The 25,290-nt window shown below is 44.4% G+C and overlaps 1 protein-coding gene and 1 non-coding gene across 2 annotated transcripts in view; one reads left to right on the top strand and one right to left on the bottom strand.

The window, feature by feature from the left end:
• Positions 1-25,290, bottom strand: part of VWC2 (von Willebrand factor C domain containing 2) — a 127,428-nt gene that overhangs the window by 35,210 nt on the left and 66,928 nt on the right. The window lies entirely within an intron of this gene.
• Positions 6,733-6,804, top strand: TRNAP-GGG (transfer RNA proline (anticodon GGG)). The gene has a single exon. It is a non-coding gene; the product is annotated as a tRNA-Pro (tRNA).

Below are 25,290 nucleotides of genomic sequence, written 5' to 3'. Positions count from 1 at the left end.
CCCTGAGGTAGCCAATCCTCCTGGAGCTTACAGCAAGCCCTGTACTAAGAGCTCTGTGAGCTCTTGGAGGATCGGCTACAACAGGGGTTTTTGGCCTAATATATGCAAAGGAGTTCCTGCTACAAAAAAAAGCCCTGGCTAGTACTATTTAATTTTTCCTAAATTTTCTGGAACTGAAGCTGAATGGGGTCATGGCCAAGTTTGCAGATGACACAAATTTATTCAAGATAGGTGAAAACCAAGGCTGGCTGTGAAAGGCTGAAGGAGGATCTCCTCAAATTGGGTGAGTGGGCAACAATGTGGCAAATTAAGTTCAATGTTGGTTATCTGCAGGGGTGGAATTCTAGCAGGAGCTCCTTTGCATATTAGGCCACACCTCCTGATGTAGCCAAAAAAGAGCCTTGTAAGCTCTTGGAAGATTGGCTACATCAGGGGATGTGGCCTAATATGCAAAGGGGCTCCAGCTAGAATTCCACCCCTGGTTAGGGAGTAGGAGCACAATTCCAAACTAAACTGAAGAGTCTGGACTAGAAAAGAGACAACCAAGAAGGGACATGATAGAGGTTTATAAAGTTATGTACAGGCTGGAGAGAGCTGACAGAGAACTTTTTCTTCCTCTCCCAAAATACTAGGATTTGAGGGCGTCCAAGTGAAGCTGAGGCGCCCTACACTCTGGATGGACAAACTGATATGACGCAACAAGTGATTAAAATGTGGAATTCGCTGCCAGGGGATGTAATGATGGCCCCAGGCATAAATAGCTTTACACGAGGATTTGATTCATGGAGGATAGGTCCATCAGCGGCTACTAGCCATGGTAACTAAAGGAAGCCTCTAGGAAGCAACATCAAGGGAAGGCCTTAGCCTCTATGCCCTGTGGGTGTACCGCTAGAGGAACTGGTTGGCCGTGGTGTAAGACAGAACGCTGGATCAGGTGGACCACTGGTCTGATGCAGCATGGCTCTTCTTATGCATGTAAGCCTTATGGAATTAGATCAAAGACTCTAGTATTCGTTGCAAGGAATCTTAAGCACCAATAGGTGCTTCCTGCTTTCCAGAAACTAGGCAGTGATCCACCAGTAGATCTCAGTCTACCTCCTATACGCTCTTGACTCAGAATAACAATCACCAGCGTGTGGCCCATCAGAAGAAACCTCTCTTTACCCAATTGTGTGATGCCGCACCCATGCAACGTGAGAGGTTTTCTGCAACGCCACAGTGGTCTCTGCAGCATGCTCCCAGTTCATGCGCCCTGTCCCCTCTTTTATCCTAAACTATAAACTGGCCCCCGAGCATCCAGGGCATGAGACACAAACCCATTCTGGTCTAAGATGGCTGTCCTAGTTTCAAGCCACTGACTGAAACCTTCACTAGGCATTTGTTTAGAAGAATCCAAATAATAACAAGCAGAAGGCAATTATAATTATATTACAAAAGAAAATGCCGTTTAGAACAATAAACATCTAAATTTAGTATAAAAACAAGGATAGACTAAAGAACAATCCCTATCAATACCTCTTCTATTTCTTTGTTTCTTCCCAAACCCAATAAGCCCAGACAGTCATCTTACTCAGTTTGATTATTGCCCACCAGCAAGAATACAAGGGAAACGTTAATATTCATTGAAACATACATACAAGTAGAGTGATGACATATTTGTTTAACATTTAAACAGCACAGATATTACTTCCCAACTTTGCTGAGGGTTCTCAGCCTCGGTTAGTACCAATACTGGGGGAGGGGGGAATAAACTGAAAGGTATAAAATGGGATGGGGTGGGAAGAGTGAAACTGAAGGGAGAGGGATGGATCAGGCCAAAAAAAGGTGGTGATATGGATGGAGGGGAAGGACTGTAAGAACTGCTAAAGAAATACAGTCTAAGATGGCTGTCCTAGTCTCAAGCTACTGTTGGAAACAGATTCACCGTAAAGCATAACAGGGTTTTGACATGAAATATATATACAGACATCCAAACTGGCTTTCTTCAGGTGTTTACATTCCTGCATTAGCTCAATTCCAGTGCATAAAGGACAATGCTCTTCATAACATACGTACCAAGAGCAGGACAGGCTAAGCTAGCTATATATAAGATTATCTAGAGAATTATGCAGCCAGAAAAAATCTCATCCCCCACCCCCGAAGTAAATATTACTGAACACTGCACACATTTGCATTTCAAGATCAAGATAGGAACTATCTTGGGAAAAGTCAGACGGATTCAATAGCAGCTAAATAATCACCTTGATAAATGTACATTCCAGGTTTATAACATCCTTGACGATTTCCCTAAGGCATGAAGGCTTAACAAATAAAGCAACCCTACACCTGTAATTATGAAACTCATTTTTGGCTAATTATGTCCTATTTATTCATACTAAATACAACTGTGTTGACAGGTTGTGATTGAATGCACACACTAACTGTCAGGAAAAAGGCAAACCCCTAAAATAGAATGAAATGTTTGGGCTGGTTGAAGGAGACAATGTAAATTTATTTTTCTCAGTTGTCCTCCCTTTTGAAGCACCCCACACTGCAGAATATCCCACGTTTGGCCGTCTTTGGGAGGCTAGTGTGTGCTCACTCTACAACAGTGCAATCCTAAACAGAAGAAAAGAGCAGGAGTCTGGCAGCACCTTAAAGACTGACACAATTTGTGGCAGAGCATGAGCTTTTTTCAGTCACTGCTCACTTCTTCAGTTACGCTTATCTGAAGAAGTGAGCAGGGACTCAAGGAAGCTCATAAAGGTAAGTCCCCTGTGCAAGCACCAGTCGTTTTTGACTCTGGGGTGATGTCACATCATGACGTTTTCACAGCAGACTTTTTTATGGGGTGGTTTGCCATTGCCTTCCCCAGTCCTCTACACTTCCTCCCCTCCCCCAGCAAGCTGGGGACTCATTTTACCAACCTCGGGATGATGGAAGGCTGAGTCAACATTGAGTTGGCTACCTGAACCCAACTTCCACCAGGATCGAACTCAGGTTGTGAGCAGAGAGCTCGGATTGCAGTACTGCAGCTTTACCACTCTGCGCCATGGGGTTCATCATGCCCTGCCGCAAACTGCGTTAGTCTTTAAGGTGCTACTATGAACATATGAAGCTGCCTTATACCAGATCAGACCCTTGGTCCATCAAAGTCAGTATTGTCTTCACAGACTGGCAGCGGCTCTCCAGGGTCTCAAGCTGAGGTTTTTCACACCTATTTGCCTGGACCCTTTTTTTTTGGAGATGCCAGGGATTGAACCTGGGACCTTCTGCTTCCCAAGCAGATGCTCTACCACTGAGCCACCGTCCCTCCCTCTACTATGCTCTTGCTCTTTTCTACTGCTACTGACTAACATGGCTACCCATCTTGATGTATCCTAAACAGAGTTAACACCCTTCTAAGTCCATCGAAATGAGTGTGTTACAGTCTCAATGTGTAGCAGTGCACGAGAGGAGAAAGACGTTGTGACAAATTATGTGAAGACACATCTGCAATCCCCGCGAACTTGGCTAGATTTTGAACAGCAGGATGCCATCTATCACTCAAAGATCATCATCAACATTATCATAGCCCCCAGCACAAATGACAGGAATTGTGGCCAATTCCATTGACGAACGCCTACAGCTCAACTCGATTTTACCACTTGAACAAAAAATAATTTGCCAAAGCTCCCAAAGTACTAAAGATGAGTTACTGATCGATAAAAATTGTCTTACATATTGTAATAGGAGGAAAACCAATCTGAATGTTGCTTGGCATTGATTCATTCCCTCATACATGGATCGTGAAAACACCAGACATGATGGGCCTCCACAAAACTGTAATAACATTTATCAAAACTGCCGTGAGTAAATGCAACACCAGGTTGACCGTTAATGGAAAGTTAACTGGAACAGTTAATATCAAATGAGAAATTTTACAAGGAAACTCACTATCACCACTGCTCTTTGTCATTGCCCTAAACCTACTCACAATAATCCTCAATAGCACAGACCTAGGATACCAGCTTTCAAAGACAGGCCCAATGATTTCACGCTTATTGCACATAGATGACTTGAACATGTATGGAAAGTCATTATCAGAGATTGATAGTTTACTAAATACAGTTTGAATATTCAGGAAAGATGGCACAATGGAATTTGTCCTTGCACGTGCACAGCATTAAAACTGGAGGGAGGAAAGATCCTTGAGCGAGAAGAAATCAAGATGCCAAATTATAATACCAAAATGTTGACTTTTAAGAAAACTACACATATCTTGGAATTTTGGAAGGTGACAACATCAAACATATCCTTGTTAAGAAAAAATACAACCAAGGTGTATTGTCAAAGAATTTAAAAGATATTTTGAGCAAAATTAAATGGAGGCAACATGGTAAAGGCAACTAACATGTGGGCAGTCCCAGTTCTAAGATGCACAGCTGACATTATCGTTTTAAAACAAGCAGAATTAGAAGCAATGGGTCACAAAACTTGCAGGATAAAGACAATAAATCACACACTATAGCAGTCTCCAACCTTTTTGGCACCAGGGACCAGTTTGTGGAAGACAACTTTTTCCACGGACTGGGGCCGGTGGGGGGGGGGGGGCGCGATGGTTTTGGGATGATACAATTGTGCACTTTATTTTAGTGTGATGGTTAAGTGTGCAGACTCTTATCTGGGAAAACCAGGTGTGATTCCCCACTCCTCCACTTGCTGGAATGGCTTTGGGTCAGCCATAGCTCTTGCAGAGCGGTCCTTGAAAGGGCAGCTTCTGGGAGAGCTCTCTCAACCCCACCCACCTCACAGGGTGTCTGTTGTGGGGGAGAAAGGTAAAGGAGATTGTAAGCCACTCTGAGATTCGGAGCGGAGGGCAGGATATACATCCAATGTCGTCATATTATTATTATTATTACCTTGTCATATATAATGAAATAATTATACAACTCACGGCCTGGGGGTTGGGGACCCCTGACGTACTACACCCAAGAAGTGATGTCGATCATCTTTATTTACCACAAAAATTAGGTGGAAGAAGTCTAGTGAATTAGTTAAGTAAGCAGTAGAAAAAAAATAATAAGCACAGAAGAAGAAAAATAAGCGCTTCACTGAGAAAAGCAAAGAGAAACTTCTACTTTAAGTGTACAAAGCAAACTTACTTAAGGTTACAGAAATCAAAGAAGATTACACAAAGACTGAAATCAAAATTCACTTTGACAAGGAAAAGCACTTGTATGGGCAATATTGGAAAGACATCGGAGAACAAAATTGATACCTGGAAGTGGCTTCAAAATAGGCATTGGAAGAAAGCAACAGAAGGACTCATTGGCCTGATCCAACATGGCTTCTCTTATGAAGTAGCGCCGCTGGGTGCCTGGTCTCCTCGCGAGGTGACCACAGAAGAAGCCAAGCTTGCTGCAGTAGCCATTCTACAAAAGTAATAAGAAATAGCCTTCCGGCTGCTTAGCTCACCACCCAAAGTGAGAGCGACGTAGCACAGCCTCCCGAGGACTCCCGAGGATTTATCTGTGTGAACCATTCAACAGCATTGAATGGTTAGTCCATATTGGACTAACTCTTGGAGCCAACATTTAGTATTGAACAAAGCTAAATGTTCATATAAGCAAGCTAGCTGTGCTTTTTGGAAACATAAGTCTATAGTAATCAAGAGTCATAGAATCATAGAGTTGGAAGGGACCTCTAGGGTCATCTAGCCCAACCCCCTGCACAATGCAGGAAACTCACAAACACTTCCTCCTAAATTCACAGGATCTTCATTGCTGTCAGATGGCCATCTAGCCTATGTTTAAAAACCTACAAGGAAGAATAACCCACCACCTCCCAAGGAAGCCTGTTCCACTGAGGAATCGCTGTAATGGTCAGGAAGTTCTTCCTAATGTTGAGCCGGAAACTCTTTTGATTTAATTTCAACCCATTGGTTCTGGTCCTACCTTACGGGGCCACAGAAAACAATTCCACACCATCCTCTATATGACAGCCCTTCAAGTACTTGAAGATGGTGATCATATCACCTCTCAGCCGCCTCCTCTCCTGGCTGAACATCCCCAGCTCCTTCAACCTTTCCTCATAGGACTTGGTCTCCAGACCCCTCACCATCTTCATCACCCTCCTCTGGACCCGTTCCAGCTTGTCTATATATCCTTCTTAAAATATGGTGCCCAAAACTGAACACAATACTTCAGGTGAGGTCTTACCAGAGCAGAGTAAAGCGATACCATCACATCACATGATCTGGACACTATACTTCTGTTGATACAGCCCAAAATCGCATGTGCCTGTAAATCTAGCTTTAGGGTCATAGTCCATAAATGGTAGGAGAGTGGGTCCAGGGCTAACATGAAGGATGGGGTATAAATCCAATATCTTCTTCTTCCTACCCTTTCTGTCACATCCTGAATGTGTGCACCTGGTAGGCAGCATACCTCTTGAGACAAAATGTCTGGTCAGCACGCTTTGTAGGGAATCCCCAAGTACCACCAAATACATTCTATATTGGGGAGCAGAAGCCTGAGTCCTGTGAGGTTCTGCCAGTTATCAACTCAATAAACTCGTTCTCATGAAAACATGGTTAGAAGTTATTAAAAGTTAGATACAGGTATTGACTCTTTGCTCAGAGAGCCATTGCCAGGAATGACACAATTAACATAAGGAGAGCAAATTCAGTGGAAGCAAAAGAACTGCAAGGAGTAAAAAAGCACCTGTCCTGATCACAGGTGGATCCCATCTTCTGTCTAGCCTTAGAACTTAGGGATGGTGGCTCAGTGGTAGAGCATCTGCTTGGGAAGCAGAAGGTCCCAGGTTCAATCCCTGGCCTCTCCAAAAAAAGAGTCCAGGCAAATAGGTGTGAAAAACCTCAGCTTGAGACCCTGGAGAGCCACTGCCAGTCTGAGAAGACAATACTGACTTTGATGGACCAAAGGTCTGATTCAGTATAAGGCAGCTTCATATGTTCATATGTTCAACTGCAGCTTGCACTACACGCAGTATTTAAAAACACTGTCCCTACCAATACGAGGGATAGAAATGAGACTGAGCATACAATAAATGGAAGTTTTGGTGTTGAGGAATCTGGTGAGTATAATTTGCTATGCAATGATGACCTCATGGCAAACTAGTGTTCCTTGCTGCTAGTGTTGTTCCACTCACAGGTGCAGAGGAGGAAATCTCTGGTTGCTTCAGTTCAAATACTTCATTGGATTTATTCATTTAGCACATTTTTTTTCATCCCTCTGTTCATCCAAGAAGCTCAAAGTTCATTGTAAACGGCGCAGACTGGATGCTGCAACATGCTCCAAAGAGAGTTGTTCTATTCGGCAATGCGTACTTGAAATATTTGCACAGGTGACCTTTAATAAATATAACAGTATCAATTTAGTGAATTACGGTATATAATAAGTTTCTAAATCATGGCACCATAAAACTAAAAAGTCCTAACCAGAATACAAAGAAGGACTCTGGAGGGGTGGCATTAAAATCCCTCCCCCCAACCCTCCCACAAAAACAACAAACCCCCCCTAAAACCCAGAAGATACTCCTGTGATGCTTATTAACTATTTTATTGCTTTCCAACTACAGAAATCTAAGACCTTAATTATAAATAATGAAGCATTTTTTCCATTGAAAGTCAGCTGGGCACATGTTTCTTTATAGTCTGAAGTCACAGGAACTGGATTTGGTTTAGGACTAGTTGATGATAATCCTTCAAACATTTCATGATATTTTGGGAAAAGTATTTTCCAGACCTCTGATGGAAACTGCACAAAAGGAACCACAAAAGTGCCAAAATACACCCTGACTTTGATAGCTCAGGCAGGCTTGCTCTTGTAAGATCTCAGAAGCTAAGCTGGGCTGACCCTGGCAAGTGTTTGGATGGAAGACCTCCAAGGAATACCAGGGCTAGGACAATACCAGGGCAGGCAATAACAAGCTACCTCCCTGAGCGTCCAAGCCCACTAGGGGTGGCCAGAAGTCGGCCATGACTTCCAGGCATATGTGCACATGCACACACATACATAAACAAAGTGCCAAAAACGTTCCTTAATATTCTGAAATAAGCACTGCATTATAAGGTAAAAGGTAGTCCCCTGTGCAAGCACCAGTCATTTTCTACTCTGGAGTGTCGTTGCTTTCACAATATTTTCATGGCAGACTTTTTACAGGGTGGTTTGCCATTGCTTTCCCCAGTCATCTACACTTCCCCACCAGCAAGCTGGGGACTCATTTTACCGACCTCAAAAGGATGGAAGGCTGTCAACCTGGAGCCAGCTACCTGAACCCAGCTTCCGCTGGGATCGAACTGCAGGCTCCGACTGCAGTACTGCAGCTTTACCACTCTGTGCCACGGGGCTCTTATACACTGCATTATATGCACATCCAGATATGAAGAATGCCAGTGCTGTCCTTGGTGCTGAACGTCATTTGCCTTTCTAATGTCCTGATTTACACTGAAGGCTTGTGAGAGTGTAAATGTGAAAATAAGCAGCAAGTAATCACCTATTCTATTTACAACAAAGTAAACCATTTACAAGGATCTGTTGTGCAGGTCAACTTAAAAGGAGAGAGGCTGAAAAGCCAGCTCACGAGAAACATGTTATCTTTTGAAAGACTGGCTTTACACCATTCTCATTCTTCCGCCGTAGTGCCAGAGCATGGAACTTGATTGATGGATCGCCTCTCTAACTCCCTCTCGGAGAAAACCAAATGGTAATTATCTACGGCATATTAGGTCCCATGATAAAAAAGTCAACATCAGTAATTTAAGCACAGTGACATTTCTTACAAAGGAATGTAACCAGTAGACACAACAAGAATTATGTATGATCGACAAAAAGCAAACGGACATCTGAGAGGACAAATGGCTCACTTTGCAGTGTTGTTCCTCAGCAATGTTCCCTTGAATTCCCCACCACTGACCAGAGCGGTTCACATCCTGAGCAGAATAGAACTGCTGTAATCTTGAAGTGGGCAATGGGCAGTGCATGACCTTGCGTGGTTCCAGATTGCTGCCGAGTGGGGCCTTCATGGGTTAATGAGCAGCCGCTCACGCCCACAGCTTAGAGGGAACTTTGTTCCTCAATCCATGCGCACAAATCTGCCAGTGGCACATGTGACAGTACTGATTAAGCGTAATTCCTTCAGAAAGGAGAGCTATTCCTACACTCACCGAAATCATTCCTCTGTGATACTTGACTCCCATCAAACGAAACCCTACAGAAGGTTGGTTTAACACAACCATAGAATGAATGGTGATTTGTTTCCAATAAAGAAAGCCCTTTCATTAGAAACCGCTGCTTATAATATCTTCTAGACAAAGCAGTACTAACAAGTATGAATCATTTTAGACTATAGCAGCTCTTGATGAAGGTGCCATAAATCAGAAGCAAAAGAAAAGAAAACCCTCTGTTAGGAATTTTTTTAGAAGTGCAAAGTACCAGAAAGCCTTCTATAAAGAGAAAAGTTACAAAGACCTAAAAAAGGAAGTTGCCATGAACATATAAATAAGTGGAAGAGTGCATACATAAATGAAATTCACATGTGTTCTATTAATGATTATGAAAACCCCAAATATTCCAGCAACAATGCAGATACTGGTGCACAGAAAGCTCGTCAGAGTTCATTTTGATCCAGTCTTCCTGTCGTACAATAATCAGAAGAAGACTGCAGATTTATACCTCACCCTTCTCTCTGAATCAGAGACTCAGAGTGGCTTACAATCTCCTATACCCTCTCCGGACAACTGTCACCCTGTGAGGTGGGTGGGGCTGAGAGAGCTCTCACAGCAGCTGCCCTTTCAACGACAATTCCTGCATTAGCTATGGCTAACCCAAGGCCATTCCAGCAGCTGCAAGTGGAGGAGTGGGGAATCCAACCCGGTTCTCCCAGATAAGAGTCCGCACACTTAACCACTACAGGTACTGATATCAGTGTCTGCAGTTTAGCTGAAGAAGCATCCGAGATCATTTAATTTATGTAGTTCAATCTCAAATATAAATGACAACTTCCAAAGTCAATTCAAGAACGAGCAAGGAAGCAGCAGCTCCTGAAATAGCCACAAGATAGTACCAATAACAAGCATAGATCCAAGCGGGCAGCCGTGTTGGTCTGAAGCAGCTGAACAAAGCAGGAGTCAAGTGCACCTTTAAGACCAACCAATCTTTATTTAGGACATAACTCCTGCTTTGAATAACAAGCACGATCATGTTTCTAAACAATGGTGGCTTTGGGTGAAAGTGCTGTGATGCCGAAAGTCCCCATCTTATTCATTTCACAGCACCTGAACACAAATTACAGATAATACAAAGAAGCACTCTGTAGATTCTGTCCATTAAAGCTTGTCTCCCTCTTTCCTGTCTGGCCTCCCCGCAACAAGCTATAGCAAGTGATGTAAGAGCTTGTCAATTTTCAGTCTGTTTATTGACTGAGGAGCCAAATCCTTCCCTAAAATTTGAGTAATATTTTAGTTAACTGTGCATAATTGTTTTACGCCTGTCATTTTTAGCATTTATTTTTCTCTATTGATTATACTGCTTCCTGCTGTGTAAATTGCATCAAATGTTGCATACATTCTTGGGGCGGGGGGGGGGGCATGCATGTAATAATCCCAAGATGACTGCCGAGTGTGTTACTTTAAACACAGTATTTCCTTACTATGGAAGTGAATCTTAACTTCTTATGACCATTATAAATCTGTCCATCGTCCTGAGTTATCAGTCCAGCAAAGAAATCTACTGGATCCAGTAAAAGACTACTACTGGAAAGGTGTGTGTGATCTTCACAAAAACAAACAACAACAACCCCCCCCCCCCTAAAACCCAGAAGATTAAGAGGGGGGGGATTCTGTGATGCTTATTAACTATTTTATTGCTTTCCAACTACAGAAATCTAAGACCTTAATTATAAATAAAGAAGCATTTTTTCCATTGAAAGTCAGCTGGGCACATGTTTCTTTATAGTTTGAAGTCACAGGAACTGGATTTGGTTTAGGACTAGTTGATGATAATCTTTCAAACATTTCACAATATTTTGGGAAACTGCACAAAAGGAACCACAAAAGAGCCAAAATACACCCTGACTTTGATAGCTCAGGCAGCCTTGCTCTTGTAAGATCTTAGAAGCTAAGCTGGGCTGACCCTGGCAAGTGTTTGGATGGAAGACCTCCAAGGAATACCAGGGCTAGGACAATACCAGGGCAAAACAAAGTGCCAAAAACATTCCTTAATATTCGGAAATAAGCACTGCATTATAAGGTAAAAGCACCAGTCATTTTCTACTCTGGAATGTTTTCATGGCAGACTTTTTACAGGGTGGTTTGCCATTGCCTTCCCCAGTCATCTACACTTTCCCCCCAGCAAACTGGGGACTCATTTGACCGACCTTGTAAGGATGGAAGGCTGAGTCAACCTCCAGCCAGCTACCTGAACCAGCTTCCGCTGGGATCGAACTCAGGTCGTGAGCAGAGGGCTCCGACTGCAGTACTGCAGCTTTACCACTCTGTGCCATGGGGCTCTTCAACAGCATGGTGGGATGGGTCAGCATTATGATGTGGTGGCTAAAAAGGCAAACGCAATTTTGGGCTGTATCAACAGAAGTATAGTGTCCAGATCACGTGATGTGATGGTATCGCTTTACTCTGCTCTGGTAAGACCTCATCTGGAGTATTATGTTCAGTTTTGGGCACCACATTTTAAGAAGGATATAGACAAGCTGGAACAGGTTCAGAGGAGGGTGACGAAGATGGTGAGGGGTCTGGGGACAATGTCCTATGAGGAAAGGTTGAAGGAGCTGGGCATGTTTAGCCTGGAGAGGAGGCGGCTGAGAGGTGATATGTTCACCATCTTCAAGTATTTGAAGGGCTATCATATAGAGGATGGTGTGGAATTGTTTTCTGTGGCCCCGTAAGGTAGGACCAGAACCAATGGGTTGAAATTAAATCAAAAGAGTTTCCAGCTCAACATTAGGAAGAACTTCCTGACCGTTAAAGTGATTAGGGTTTGTAGAATCTTTCGGGCTCAAGTGCCGTGTTCTACTGGAGAAAGTTTTCCTTCCAGACGTTTCGTTCTCAGCTGCGGAGAACATCCTCAGTGGCGTTGCAGCCGGAGCAGGCGCTCTGACCTTCTTGGCTGCTGTGCATTGAGTGGGGCCAGGGCTGCTGGAGAGCTGCTATTTCTAGGCTGGAGTGGGTGTGGTGAAAGGGCAATTGGTTTGTGGATGTGCCCATTGTTTGGTGGGGCTTCCTGGAAGGGTAGTGATAAGGAAACTGGCTGTTGAATGTGACCATTGTTCTGTGTTAATTGCTGGGAGGGTTGGAAGGGGTGTGAAGATAAGGAAAATGGTTGTTGATTGTGCTGATTGTTCTGTGGAATGTACTGGTTGTTCTGTGACTTTTTGCAATTTATAGTCTGTAGGGTGTTTTGCAGAGCTGGGTACCAAGATTGGTGGATGAAAATGCCTTCTTCCTTTCTGTTAAAATTGTGCTGGTGTTTGTAAATCTCAATAGCTTCTCTGTTCAGGCGGGTATGATAATGTGAGACCGTAGAAAGGACTTCAGTTTTTTCAAAGTGGATGACGTGGTCTCCTTCTTGAAGTGCATGTTCAGCTACAGCTGATTTTTCTGGCTGAAACAAGCGACAGTGTCTCTTGTGTTCGGTGAGACGGGTGTTTGAAAGAACTGAAGTCCTTTCTATGGTCTTACATTATCATACCTGCCTGAACAGAGAAGCTATTGAGATTTACAAACACATTCAACAGCCAGTTTCCTTATCACTACCCTTCCAGGAAGCCCCACCAAACAATGGGCACATCCACAAACCAATTGCCCTTTCACCACACCCACTCCAGCCTAGAAATAGCAGCTCTCCAGCAGCCCTGGCCCCACTCAATGCACAGCAGCCAAGAAGGTCAGAGCGCCTGCTCCGGCTGCAACGCCACTGAAGATGTTCTCCGCAGCTGAGAACGAAACGTCTGGAAGGAAAACTTTCTCCAGTAGAACACGGCACTTGAGCCCGAAAGATTCTACAAACCCTAATGATGTTACCAGCTGTGAAAACCTGAAATCTTTGTTAAAGTGATTCCTCAGTGGAACAGGCTTTCTTGGGAGGTGGTGGGTTCTCCTTCCTTGGAGGTTTTTAAACAGAGGTTAGATGGCCATCTGACAGCAATGAAGATCCTGTGAATTTAGGGAAGTGTTTGTGAGTTTCCTGCATTGTGGAGGGGGTTGCACTAAATGACCCTAGAGGTCCCTTCCAACTCTATGATTGTATGATTCTATGATTAAGTACAGCATGCCAAGGGCTGGACTCAAAGACTGCCGAACTGAGCCAAAGGGGCCAACCATATACACAACCAGGTTTCCGTGCAAGCATGCCGATTGGATCATTCAAACCAGCAGGGGGGCGGTGATTGGAGCAGGGCAGCAGGGATTTGGATCCTATTGCCATCATTCCTGAGTCCCTAAGCTCAGGCCTAAAGGCTCCAATGAGCCAGGCAGGAACACCATTATAATATAACAACATTTGTTCCCATAAACACCCAGCTAGGAGGCATCTCCACCAGCAGGTGAAGGGACCAAACAAGGGCAGAAGCCCCACCAGGTAAGTCCTGAGCCAGGGTTGAGAAAGAAAGGGAAGCGGGTTTGGAATGCGATGTGTGCATGCACATGCTTCTTTTTTTAATTGACTTTGGCCCTCCCTAAAAGTCATCTGTGCTCCCTTCGCTTGGATGATGCACCCAGGCAGCGAAGGGAGTTTGGTCTCTCCGCTCGCCTTGGCTCCAGATCTGCTCCGTTGGTGGCAGCCCTGCTGTGCCCACCTATCCTCCTTGCTTTGCAGCTGGCTGGCTGCAGGACTAGACCTGCCACTAGGCAAAATTTGACACACCCCTCGGGGCTTGAGCTACTTGCCTAGGGTGCCAGCCAGTCACAAGAAGGCTTTCAGTCCACGATTCTGGGAGCTGACTGAAAATACATCATATACATACACTTAAAAGAATTAAGTTCCAGTGCCAAGAGATGGAGAAACACTGTGCTGTTACTTGAACGAATTATAACCGAAGGATGCACTGTGTTTCTCCAGCTACCTGTGCAACAAGAAAGAAGTGCACTGGCCTGGCCTGAAAACAGGCTGCAAAATTATCCAGCAAAACCAATCAAATGAATGGAGGCTGTTAAACAGCAGTGCTTACTGTCCTGCACCCTAAGCAGCTGTAAGTAATAATTTAACTTTGCTGTGCCAGTATGTTCATAAGCAAACAGAGCTAGTACCCACCAATGCAATGTTTACGGGGTGGTGGTGCAGAGTCTTGTGAGCAAAAATCCTACTTTGTGAGCTACTGGCAATAAAGTTGTGAGCTACTGTATAAATTGGTGTGCTCTGGGGTCATCCTTCCTGAGCTAAGACAAAAAAGTGTGAGCTGGAAGCTAAAAATCTGTGAGCTAGCTCACACTAACCCAGCTTAGAGGGAACACTGTCTATGACTATGATCCAATCAAAGCCCCATTTATTTCAGTAGAAAAATAAAAGTGTAAAATTAAGTCTTTCTCACTGAAATTGACTGGGCTTCAAAATGTTTTCCTTTGGCCGAACAGGGTTCTATTTGTTAAAAAAAGTGAGAGTAAAATATCAGTAATTTAGAGCACTTTAAACCATGCCCTCTAAGTGGTGGCTGAATACGGTAATAGGACACAAATTAAAATGCAGGGAAAGGGATAATTCTAATGAATGCATCTTAATCAAGCTGAAAAAAGAAATGATTAAAGTATTCCTATTCTTGGCCAGCGGAAATTGCAGTTACTTATAGTAGCTGAGTTCGAAAGCTGAAATCATTAATTTAAAACCTTTAAAAATTTCCAGAGGATGTGTTTACGGTGAAAGTCCTAAATAACTGCTTCATTACCATTAAAGCACAGTTAACTTCCTTCAGTGTGAAAATGCTCGAATGGTTGATAGATGGTATATAAAATGAAGATTTTAAAGCCTTTTTAATGCCATGCGATCTGAACGTTCAAGAGACGAACTGCAGGACCGGATTTTACATTGACTTCCTATTTTGAAGGCCATTCAATTTACCGTTCCATTTCTCTCTGCTGTTCCCACTCTGTTCCACTACTCTGTTGGCTTAGCAATTGTATTTGACAAGTGGGGCAAAGATGGATTTGACGTTCTGAACCTAGTTTTGCCAAAGGGGCAGTTTTCAGCAAATAAAGGCTTTGGCTTTCAATAGATGGAGATATCCTGCTAATAAAAAGGAACTGTCTTATTTCTCCATTGTCATACAGCTCAGCTAACAGACACATCAATGCATGTCCATCAATAACCTATAGATCAGCTCTATTTGCATAGATGATGGAAGATAATCCTGGAGTGATTTTCTGCCACTAAGTACTTATTATTCTTCAGTCTCTATGTTGATGGAGTGCAAGCTCTCTTAAACCATACACTTCAGCACATGGACAGATATATTTTAATATGTGCACCTGCAAAAAATGTAGGCTTACTTAATAGATAAAAGGAAGGATAGATTTTACAGTGCTCGTTGCACTCTAAAATATATACACAGGAAGTCTTGTTTGTATCAAATTTGTTTGCACTTGGGGAATTTGATTAATATATAATGGTATAGTTGGTCTAGAGAATAAGAGGAGAAGGAACGAGGAGAAAACTGAATATGCATTTATGTAAGTACAAAGATAACAGCCCCCTGGCACAGAGTGGTAAAGCTGCAGTACTACAGTCTGAGCTCTCTGCTCATGACCTGAGTTCGATCCCGGAGGAAGCTGGGTTCAGGTAGCTGGTTCAAAGTTGACTAGGCCTTCCATCCTTCCGAGGTCGATAAAATGAGTACCCAGCTTGCCGGAGGGAAAGTGTAGATGACTGGGGAAGGCAATGGCAAACCACCCCGTAAAAAGTCTGCTGTGAAAACGTCATGATGCGACGTCGCCCCAGAGTCAGAAACAACTGGTGCTTGCACAGGGGACTACCTTTACCTTTAGGTACAAAGATGTCCACAAAGTAAAAATATTTTTAAAAAGTAATCCACTGAGCAATATACTGTAATACTCTAAATATTCTTAAAAAGCAAATAATATGAAATATATCAATGGACTCTGTACTTCCAATCTTTTGATATTAAGGCTATTTTTGCAGCCCCTGGGGAAACACTGCACAAAGTATGTGTAGTATGATGCTCTGTTACAGGCACTGGTCTGTTGGATGTCAACAAGCAGCAAAGGAATTCAGAAGCGAGATACAAGAGACTTTTGCATTAATCCACAGGATTGCAGCATCTCAGGGTGCTCACACGGTGCCAATCAGGCCATTTTCTCTTTCATCTGACTTATATAGAAGCCCATTCCATGTCTACTTCCATTCGTTTCAGCAAGGATTGATGATTATGTTAGCTTAGTTCTCTGCAAATATATGGTGCAGAAGTACAGGGCTAATTACTTCCATCTAAAAATTGGTAGCACTGCAATAATGTCACTGAAGTGGGACATTTCTTAGCTACTTAGGGAACCTCAGTGCCTAAATTCTATCAAGTCCTAAAGAAGTCCTAATAATATTTTTATTAACATTTATATCCTGTAATTACAGCTCAAGCTAGTTTACAATTTATTCCCCCCCCCCAAATCAATAAACACAAATCATTCCTTAAAATGTCTCCCAGAAAACCCCATGCCTGTGGCTTATGTCCCATTAAATGCCCTCAAACAACACAGTCTAGTAACTCTTCCTTAAAAAAAAAAAACTCAACAGAAGGACCCTTTACTATCTCAGAGCCCCTGCTATAAAGTGGGGGGCACAACTGAAAAAAGAACAGGCTTTAGTACATGCTAGGCAATCAAACCTAGGTTGCAAGAATGTCCAGAATGAAGCAACCTACAGACCATAATCTGTATATGTGGACATATGGAGAAAGGAGGACCTTTGGATATGAGGCCCAAGAGATTGAAGGACCAGCAACTTGAAATGAATCCAGAAACAAACTGGCAGCCATTGTAGTAGCTATAAAATTGGGTCAATAAGTTTTCATCAGCTAGCAAGCAGTTGAATTTTGTATCAGTAGTTTTCAAGTTGTTTTCAAGGGCAGCTCCACATAAAACATGCTGCAGTAGTCCAACCATGAAGAGCCCCGTGGCGCAGAGTGGTAAAGCTGCAGTACTGCAGTTGGAGCCCTCTGCTCACGACCTGAGTTCGATTTCATATGAACATATGAAGCTGCCTTATACTGAATCAGACCTTTGGTCCATCAAAGTCAGTATTGTCTTCTCAGACTGGCAGCGGCTCTCCAGGGTCTCAAGCTGAGGTTTTTCACACCTATTTGCCTGGACCCTTTTTTGGAGATGCCAGGGATTGAACCTGGGACCTTCTGCTTCCCAAGCAGATGCTCTATCACTGAGCCACCGTCCCTCCCCTTTTCAGCAGAAGCTGGGTTCAGGCAGAAGCTGGGTTCAGGCAGCCGGCTCCAGGTTGGCTCAGCCTTCCAAGGTTGGTAAAATGAGCACCCAGCTTGCTGGGGGGAAAGTGTAGATGACTGGGGAAGGCAATGGCAAACCACCCCGTAAAAAAAGTCTGCCGTGAAAACGTTGTGAAAGCAACGTCACTCCAGAGTCGAAAACGACTGGTGCTTGCACAGGGGACTACCTTTACCTTTTAGTCCAACCATGAAGTTACAGAACTATGGATCAGTATAGCCAAAGCAGCTGAGTCTAAGGGAGAAAGCTAGCGAACCAAATGTCGCTGACAGAAAGCACTTTTGTTTACATCAGCCTGCTTTTCAAAAAGAAAGGCTGGGTTCAGGTACCAGTTCTACATCCAGCTTTACCTCCAAGCTGGAACTCCAAGCTGAAAGATTTTATCAGCAAAGGTCTTCACAAAAATATCACAGCTACAGGTCAAATTAGTATCTTCAAGAAGACTGGACAGGGTTTTATCAGGGGATGGTCACGGATGAAATTTAGTTAGATGGGTTGGATTCAGTTTTCTCACCCAATTCCCTCCATACTACAATCTCCATCCCACATGGCTTTTGTACATGTACGTCCCATGATCCTCAGCACTACCTTTTTTGGTGGCCAAAGAGAGAACACCAAATTATACAAACAAACAAGTCATTACCTGATGGCAGAAAACTAATGATATAAAGGGGGGGGGGGCAGATGAATGTCTCTGGGGTGGGAAGTTTACACTTTTGGTGCCATAATGAAGAAGCCGCCCTTTCTCCCTCCCCCTCCCCCACCAATAAGGCTCCTTCTAGCCTTACATAGTGGGGAACCCAAAACAGGGCCTCCAAATGTGACGTGGTTAGCTATGTTCATATGGGAGTAGGTGGTCCTTAAGTTATGCTGGTCCCAAACCAAAGAGATATTTAAAGGTTGATTTCAGCACCTTGAATTGGGCCTAGAAGCAAACGGGGGGGCCCAGTGTAGATAGCTTGAAACTTGAGTGATATGGTCCCTACGACTCACTGAAATCAGCATTCTTGTAGATCAGGGCAGTCTTCAAGGGCAGCTCCATGTACAGTGTTTTGAAATAATCTAACCTTAATATTACTAGGCATGTACCACGGTGGCAACATCTTTTTTTAAAAAGCAATCAGGGAAAGGCTGCAGCTGGCTCACCAGCTGAAGTTGGTGGAAGACACTCCTGAGGCTTTGGTCTAGAAGCACTCTCATGCTATGAATCTGCTCCTCTATGAACAGACACCTCAGGTTTCCATGTTCAGAATCCAAGGGAGCAATCCTAAATCTCATTATATCCCATCAGCCTTACTCTAAAGAAATTGCAACTTAATCTTCTTCCCGTGCTCATTTTGTTGCAATTGTCTTCTAGAATTTTTAATGTATTTGTAGCTTTGATTAAGGTGATCTGGACAGGTGATGTTTTGATGGTAGGTATTGTATGAATGGAGAGCATAAATAAATAAGAAGGCTGACGGTCTCTTTCAGTCTTTGACTGCAGGAGGATATACAGACAAAGACATATATTGACAATCATATATCTATTGAGGGGCTAATTTCATTGAGTTGGGATTTAGTTAATACAGACTCTTAACCAAGTTGCTTCTTGCCCAATTAACATCAAATTAAGCCTGCTCTTGAGGGGGAATTATTTGATTAAGAACAAGAAAGGAAGGCTTTTATTTGGCCATCTACACCGTATCTGTGGGACTCTTCGATTTATTTTAATGGTATTGGGCGTAACTAGTTGTTCTTTTCTTCCTTTTTGACAACTCTGTGTTTTGCAACATGTGTTACTTTAATTAGCGTTTACTTTATGATGTAGTCTCTATCTTTAGAGTATCTTATTTCATAATCTTCTCCATTCTAACCTCCTTTCACACAAAAATAAGGTCCATGTTATAGCTTCTGTTGTTTATGCTCACAACCACTTCTACATTTTCTTTTACTTAGCCAAACTTCACATGCTTTCGTTTATATGTGTGAAGTCTTATGCTGACCACTCAACAGAAAACAATTTGATTTAGCAGCCTGAACCGCGATCACTCTTATCAAAAGGACTGCTGGGTACAGACCAGAGCTATTTAACCGATTTATAAATTACCTGAAGCAGGAGACAAACAGCAGAGTAGCTATGTTTGCTGAATCTAAAAGACTCAGACATTAAAATCCAGGCCAGAGTTTCCAAAGGATTTCTCCAAATGGGGGAATGGATAACAAAGATGGAGAAATTTAAATTAAGCAGATACAAACTGGTATGCAGGGCAATAAAATTCTAACTACGTATGTCTGGCGGAGCTGTATTCAATGAATTAACTGCTAAGGAAAGATCTTAAAGTCATAATAAGCTTCATGAAAACAGCAGCTGAATGTGCCAGGACAGCACAAAAGGTGAATTCAGTATTTGGAATTATTAGGAAAGAAAGCAGACACAACAGGGTCCATTTTAAATACTAAGTTGCAGCTCTGCTCAAATATGGAGCAAGGAATACATCAAGGGGAAAAGCTGTCATGAAAGCACAGTATGAAGTTATACTGCAAATTTAAACTATATTTTCCTTTTATTTATAAATGAGCTGGTTGGACTATAAAACTATGATGAATATTAATTCACGCTAGAGGATATGGTAATATTTTAGCAATTGATCCATGGGCCTAGGATTATTACAAACACAATTCAACACTGAAAAAAAATTGCCACATTAATTTAAATTAATACATCTCTCCCATTGCCCTTGTTGAGGCAAACATCCTCAGACATAGTAGGTAGAGGGACAATTCTTCCCTGTTGGATATGCAGGTATTTATAGCAGGTCAGTAGGAGGAGCTCTGCTGTACTATGGGTGTCCCCCTGACTGCTGAAGGGCTGGGTGCGAAGAAGAAGGGGAGGGACGGTGGCTCTGTGGTAGAGCATCTGCTTGGTAAGCAGAAGGTCCCAGGTTCAATCCCTGGCATCTCCAAAAAAGGGTCCAGGCAAATAGGTGTGAAAAACCTCAGCTTGAGACCCTGGAGAGCTGCTTCCAGTCTGAGTAGACAATATTGACTTTGATGGACCAAGGGTCTGATTCAGTATAAGGCAGCTTCCTATGTTCATAAGAAGACCATAGATTTATACTCCACCCTTCTCTCTGAAGCAGATGTTTTCATAGAGACTCCCATAAGTGGCTTACAATCTCCTTCATCTTCTTCCCCCACAACAGACACTCTGTGAGGCAGGTGGGAGGACTGAGAATTCTCACAGAACGGCCCATTGGACTTACCGTGAGGGGTCCTTCTCCTCAGAGGTTCGGAGGACATCTCTGTGGGTTATTCCTACTGTTCCTTCAGGGAGGCAGGAACACTTTTTTCACCTTCCTGTTGGCGCCTTCGGAATAACCCCGCCCTCAGTTGTGGGACTCCAAAAGCAGTATCGTCTTCCCTCTAACTAGAAGGACTATAAACACACTAACAACTCATACTAAAATGCAAACTGTAAACGTGAACTCCAATAATACTGAAAGAAACACAGTACAAGGGAGAAACCTAAGTGATGAAATGAACCTGGGCGTGGCGAGATGTCCTCCGAACCTCTGAGGAGAAGGACCCCTCACGGTAAGTCCAATGGGCCGTTCTCCCTCAGAGATTGTCGGACATCTCTGTGGGACCTACCAGAGCAGTCCCCTTTTAATCGGGTGGGTCTTCATCGCTGACCTCCCCCAGGACATGTTGCAATACCTTTCTTCCAAATGCTGCATCTGCTGATGCCATGGAATGTATCTTATAATGCCTTATGAATGTAGACGGAGAGGACCAAGTAGCAGCTCTACACACCTCTTCGACTGACGCCCTATTCAGCAGTGCCGCGTTTGTGGAGGCACTCCTAAGCGAGTGTGCCGTGATTGCTCCAGGCACCTGTAACCCTGATGCCCTATAAGCTTCGCTAATGCAGGCCTTCAAAACTGTACTAATTGAAGAATTAGACATCTTGTCTCCAGCTCTAGGAGGAGAAATGCTAATGAACATATAGTCAGACTTTCTAATTGACTCCGATCTTAGAATGAAAAACTTCACGGCTCTGCGCACATCTAGAGTATGCCAGACTACCTCCTTTGGGTGTTTGGGATCTGGACAAAAGGTGGGTAAATAGATTTCTTGTGATCGGTGGAACCTAGAAGCAGCCTTGGGCATGAAAGAGGGGTCCATGCACAAAACCACCTTTTCTTTGTGAAACACGCAAAGACCCGCTTTCACTGAGAGGGCCCCCAGTTCCGAAACCCGACGAGCCAATGTAATGGCTACTAAAAAGAGAGTTTTCATTCGTACCCATTTTAAGTCCACTTCTCGAAGAGGTTCAAATGGTTTCTTAGTAAGCACTAATAAAACGGTATGGAGCCGCCAAGATGGAAAGTGATGGACCGTCGGAGGAGACTTCAAGTTTGCCCCCTGCAAAAACAACTGAATGTGAGGATGTTGAGATAGTCTGTATCCTCCCACGACCGGTAAAACCGTGGACAGGGCAGCTATCTGCCTTCTTAACGTAGCTGGTTTTAACTTGGCATCTAGTCCCTCCTGTAGGAATGCTAGTATCTCCGCCACTGAGGGATTAAGCGAGGAAACCTTTTTTCTACGACACCACCGGACAAAGGCCTTCCAGGTAGTGTTGTATATGCGGACTGTGGAGGGTCTTCTTGACGCTAGCATAGTATCCGTCACCTCCGGTGAGTAACCTAGACTTCTGAACGTCTCCCGCTCAATCTCCACGCGGTCAGATGAAACCACTCCGGGTCGGGGTGCCACACCGGACCCTGATGGAGCATGTCGGGAGAAACTGGTAGCGACATCGGGAGGTCTATGGATAGCTCTGTCAACATTGAGAACCACGGACGCCGTGGCCAATAGGGAGCTACCATGATGATTTCCGCCTGAAGCACTCTCACCCTCCGCAGAACTCGAGAAATGAGAGGGACCGGAGGAAACGCATACAAGAGACCTGGAGGCCAGGTGGCTGACAGGGCATCTGTCTGTTCGGCCTCTGGATGGAAGAACCTTGTGAAGTACCTTGGTAACTGGGAGTTTGTATCTGAAGCGAACAGATCCACCTCTGGTTGACCCCAACGCTGGCAGATGAGATCGAATATGTCTGAGCTGAGGGCCCACTCGCCCTCGCAGATTTCCTGTCTGCTTAACCAGTCTGCCTGTATGTTGTCCTGGCCTCTGATGTGTTCCGCCCTGAGAGAGGCCAGATTCTTTTCTGCCCATGTCAGAATCCTTGATGCTTCCCGGTGCAATTGCGAGGATCTGGAACCCCCCTGGTTGTTCAGATACGCCTTGGCTGTGATGTTGTCCGTTCTGACAAGGACATGCTTCTGGAACACTTGGGTCTTGAAGGCCACCAGAGCTAGGCGTATGGCTCTGATTTCCAGAAGACTGATGGGGAGTAGACTCTTGGTGTGGGACCACCTGCCTTGGACTGGTTTGTCCTGAAGAGAGGCCCCCCAGCCCCCCAGGCTGGCGTCCGTGAACAGCTCTAGGAAAGAAGGAGGATGGAACAATTTGCCCTGGCGCAGGTGAGACAGATCCGTCCACCATAGCAGACTCCTCTTGACCTTTAAAGGAATTAACAGATTTAAGACCCTTCTCTCCATTATCTGAAGCTGAAATGGCCGTAGGAACAATTGAAGAGGTCTGGAGTGGAATCTGGCCCATTGAACCATGTCTATGGTCGATATCAAAAGTCCCATTAGTTTGGCAAGCAACATCAGTGGTGCTGATTTGCTCTGGATGACCTTGGTAGCCAAATCCCTGATGGACCTGGCCTTGGACAGAGGCAGAAACAGCGAATTGCAGGTGGAGTCGATCACTGCACCTAGATGTTCCAGTCTCTGTGTCGGGTGAAGTGAACTCTTTTCTGTGTTCACCAGGAACCCGTGTGACTGAAGGCACTGAATTGCCAGGGATGTACCCTGAAGAGATTTCTCTTTGCTGCTGGATCTGACCAAGAGGTCGTCCAGATAGGGGTGAATGTGGATCCCCTGCTTCCTCAGCTGGGCTATCGGATGTATTAACATCTTGGAGAAAACTCTGGGCGCTGTTGACAGACCGAAAGGTAAGGCCCTGTATTGGTAGTGTTGATTGAGTACCACGAACCTTAGGAATCGACGATGGGAAGGGTGGATAGGTATGTGCAGATAAGCTTCGGTCAGGTCTATGGAAGTGAGGTACTCCCCTGTCAAGAGAGAGTCCATAATGAATCTCAAAGTTTCCATCCTGAAGTGACGTACTTTGACGTAGTGATTTAGAAACTTGAGATCCAAGATGGCCCTCCAGTCCCCATTCTTCTTGGGTATGGTGAAAAGGATGGAATACACTCCCTTCCCCCTCTCCAACCCTGGGACCGGCTCGACTGCTCGGATGTCGATGAGATGTTGAATCGCTTTTGTGGTGATGAGAAGCTTGTGTGTCTGTTTGGGGGTAGGAGACCTGACAAATCTGTCTGGTGGAATGCGATGGAACTCTATTGAATACCCCCCTTGCACGATTTCTAAAGACCATTGGTCTGCCTGGGAGGCCTCCCAGGTCTCTGCAAAGTGGAGTAGTCGAGCTCCCACCGGTAAGTGACTGTAGTCATGCCTGCTTGGACTTGGCCTCTCTGTCAGGCTTGTCCATCTTGGAGAAGTTATTGCGATTGAATTTGGAGCCGAATGAACCTCTTTTGAAGGAGCTCTTTGGTGTTTCCCAATTAAACTTTTTGGATTCAGAGCGATATCTGGCCAAAAGAATGTTGGGTCCGAAAGGACTGAGGGCCCCTCTTTTCATTCCTCCTAATGGATTTGGGCATGGCCTTCTTTTTATCCCTAGTCTCTACTAGGATCTTGTCCAAAACGTCCCCGAAGAGACGGTCCCCCTGAAAAGGATAAGCTGCCACCGTGGACTTAGAGAGGAAGTCAGCCTGCCAGGCCCTAAGCCACAGAAGGCGTCTAGTCACAGTGGTAGAGGCCATGATCTTAGAAGCAAATGTTAGAATATCTAACGTGGCATCAGCTGTAAATGACGCTGCCTTAAGGATGCGTGAGGCACCTTCTAACATGCGTCTGCTATCCTCTGGTAACATCTGGATTAACTTGCGTACCCAGACGATGGATGCCCTGGAAACCAGGGAGGCCGCAGAGGACGCCTTGACTATCATGGCCACAGATTCATACAACCTTTTCAAGGTCGCCTCAGCTTTTTTGTCCAGGGGATCTCTAAGAGAACCCTGGCCATCCTCTGAAACCAGTCCCGAGGACTGTAAAGCTGCTACTGGTCCGTCCACAGTTGGAGCTTGTAACAACTCGTTGGTATAAGCAGGCAGGGCATATAACTTCTTCACTAAGTGAGGAAACTGCTTAAGAGAAGCTGGTTTTTCCCATTCTGTTCTAACCTGTTTTTCAAAGTATTCTGGAAAAGGGAAGACTTGTTCAGACGTTTCCCCCCTGGGCAAGAACTCAGAATTTCCGCTGGTTCTAGAGTTAAACTTCTTAGACTTAGCCCCCTTAGCTTCCTCGTCTATGGGCCCCTCCTGAATTTCTAAAGCCGACAGCGTTTTGGCCAGTAGAAACTGGTAATCTTCCTGACGGAAGAAACGACTAGCCTGCTCAGGAATTTTGACCTCCTCCTGTTCCTCCTCAGAGAAACATTCCCCCTCTTCCCTGTCTTCCTGGTCAGAGCCAGATGCCATAGACTCAGGCTCAAAGGATAGGGACTGGGAAGACTGCACTGGGGCCTTCCGCGCTGCCTTGGTGGGCCAGGAGAAGGAATGGGGAAGCTCTGAAAAAAGGGTTGGACCCTGAGGGAGAAGCCCCATGTGGGCGCAAAAGGAGCCCATTTCTTCCTGC

This window comes from Heteronotia binoei, chromosome 10, assembly GCF_032191835.1.
Source record: "Heteronotia binoei isolate CCM8104 ecotype False Entrance Well chromosome 10, APGP_CSIRO_Hbin_v1, whole genome shotgun sequence".
NCBI lineage: Eukaryota > Metazoa > Chordata > Lepidosauria > Squamata > Gekkonidae > Heteronotia > Heteronotia binoei.
This window is presented reverse-complemented; position numbering and strand designations above follow the sequence as displayed.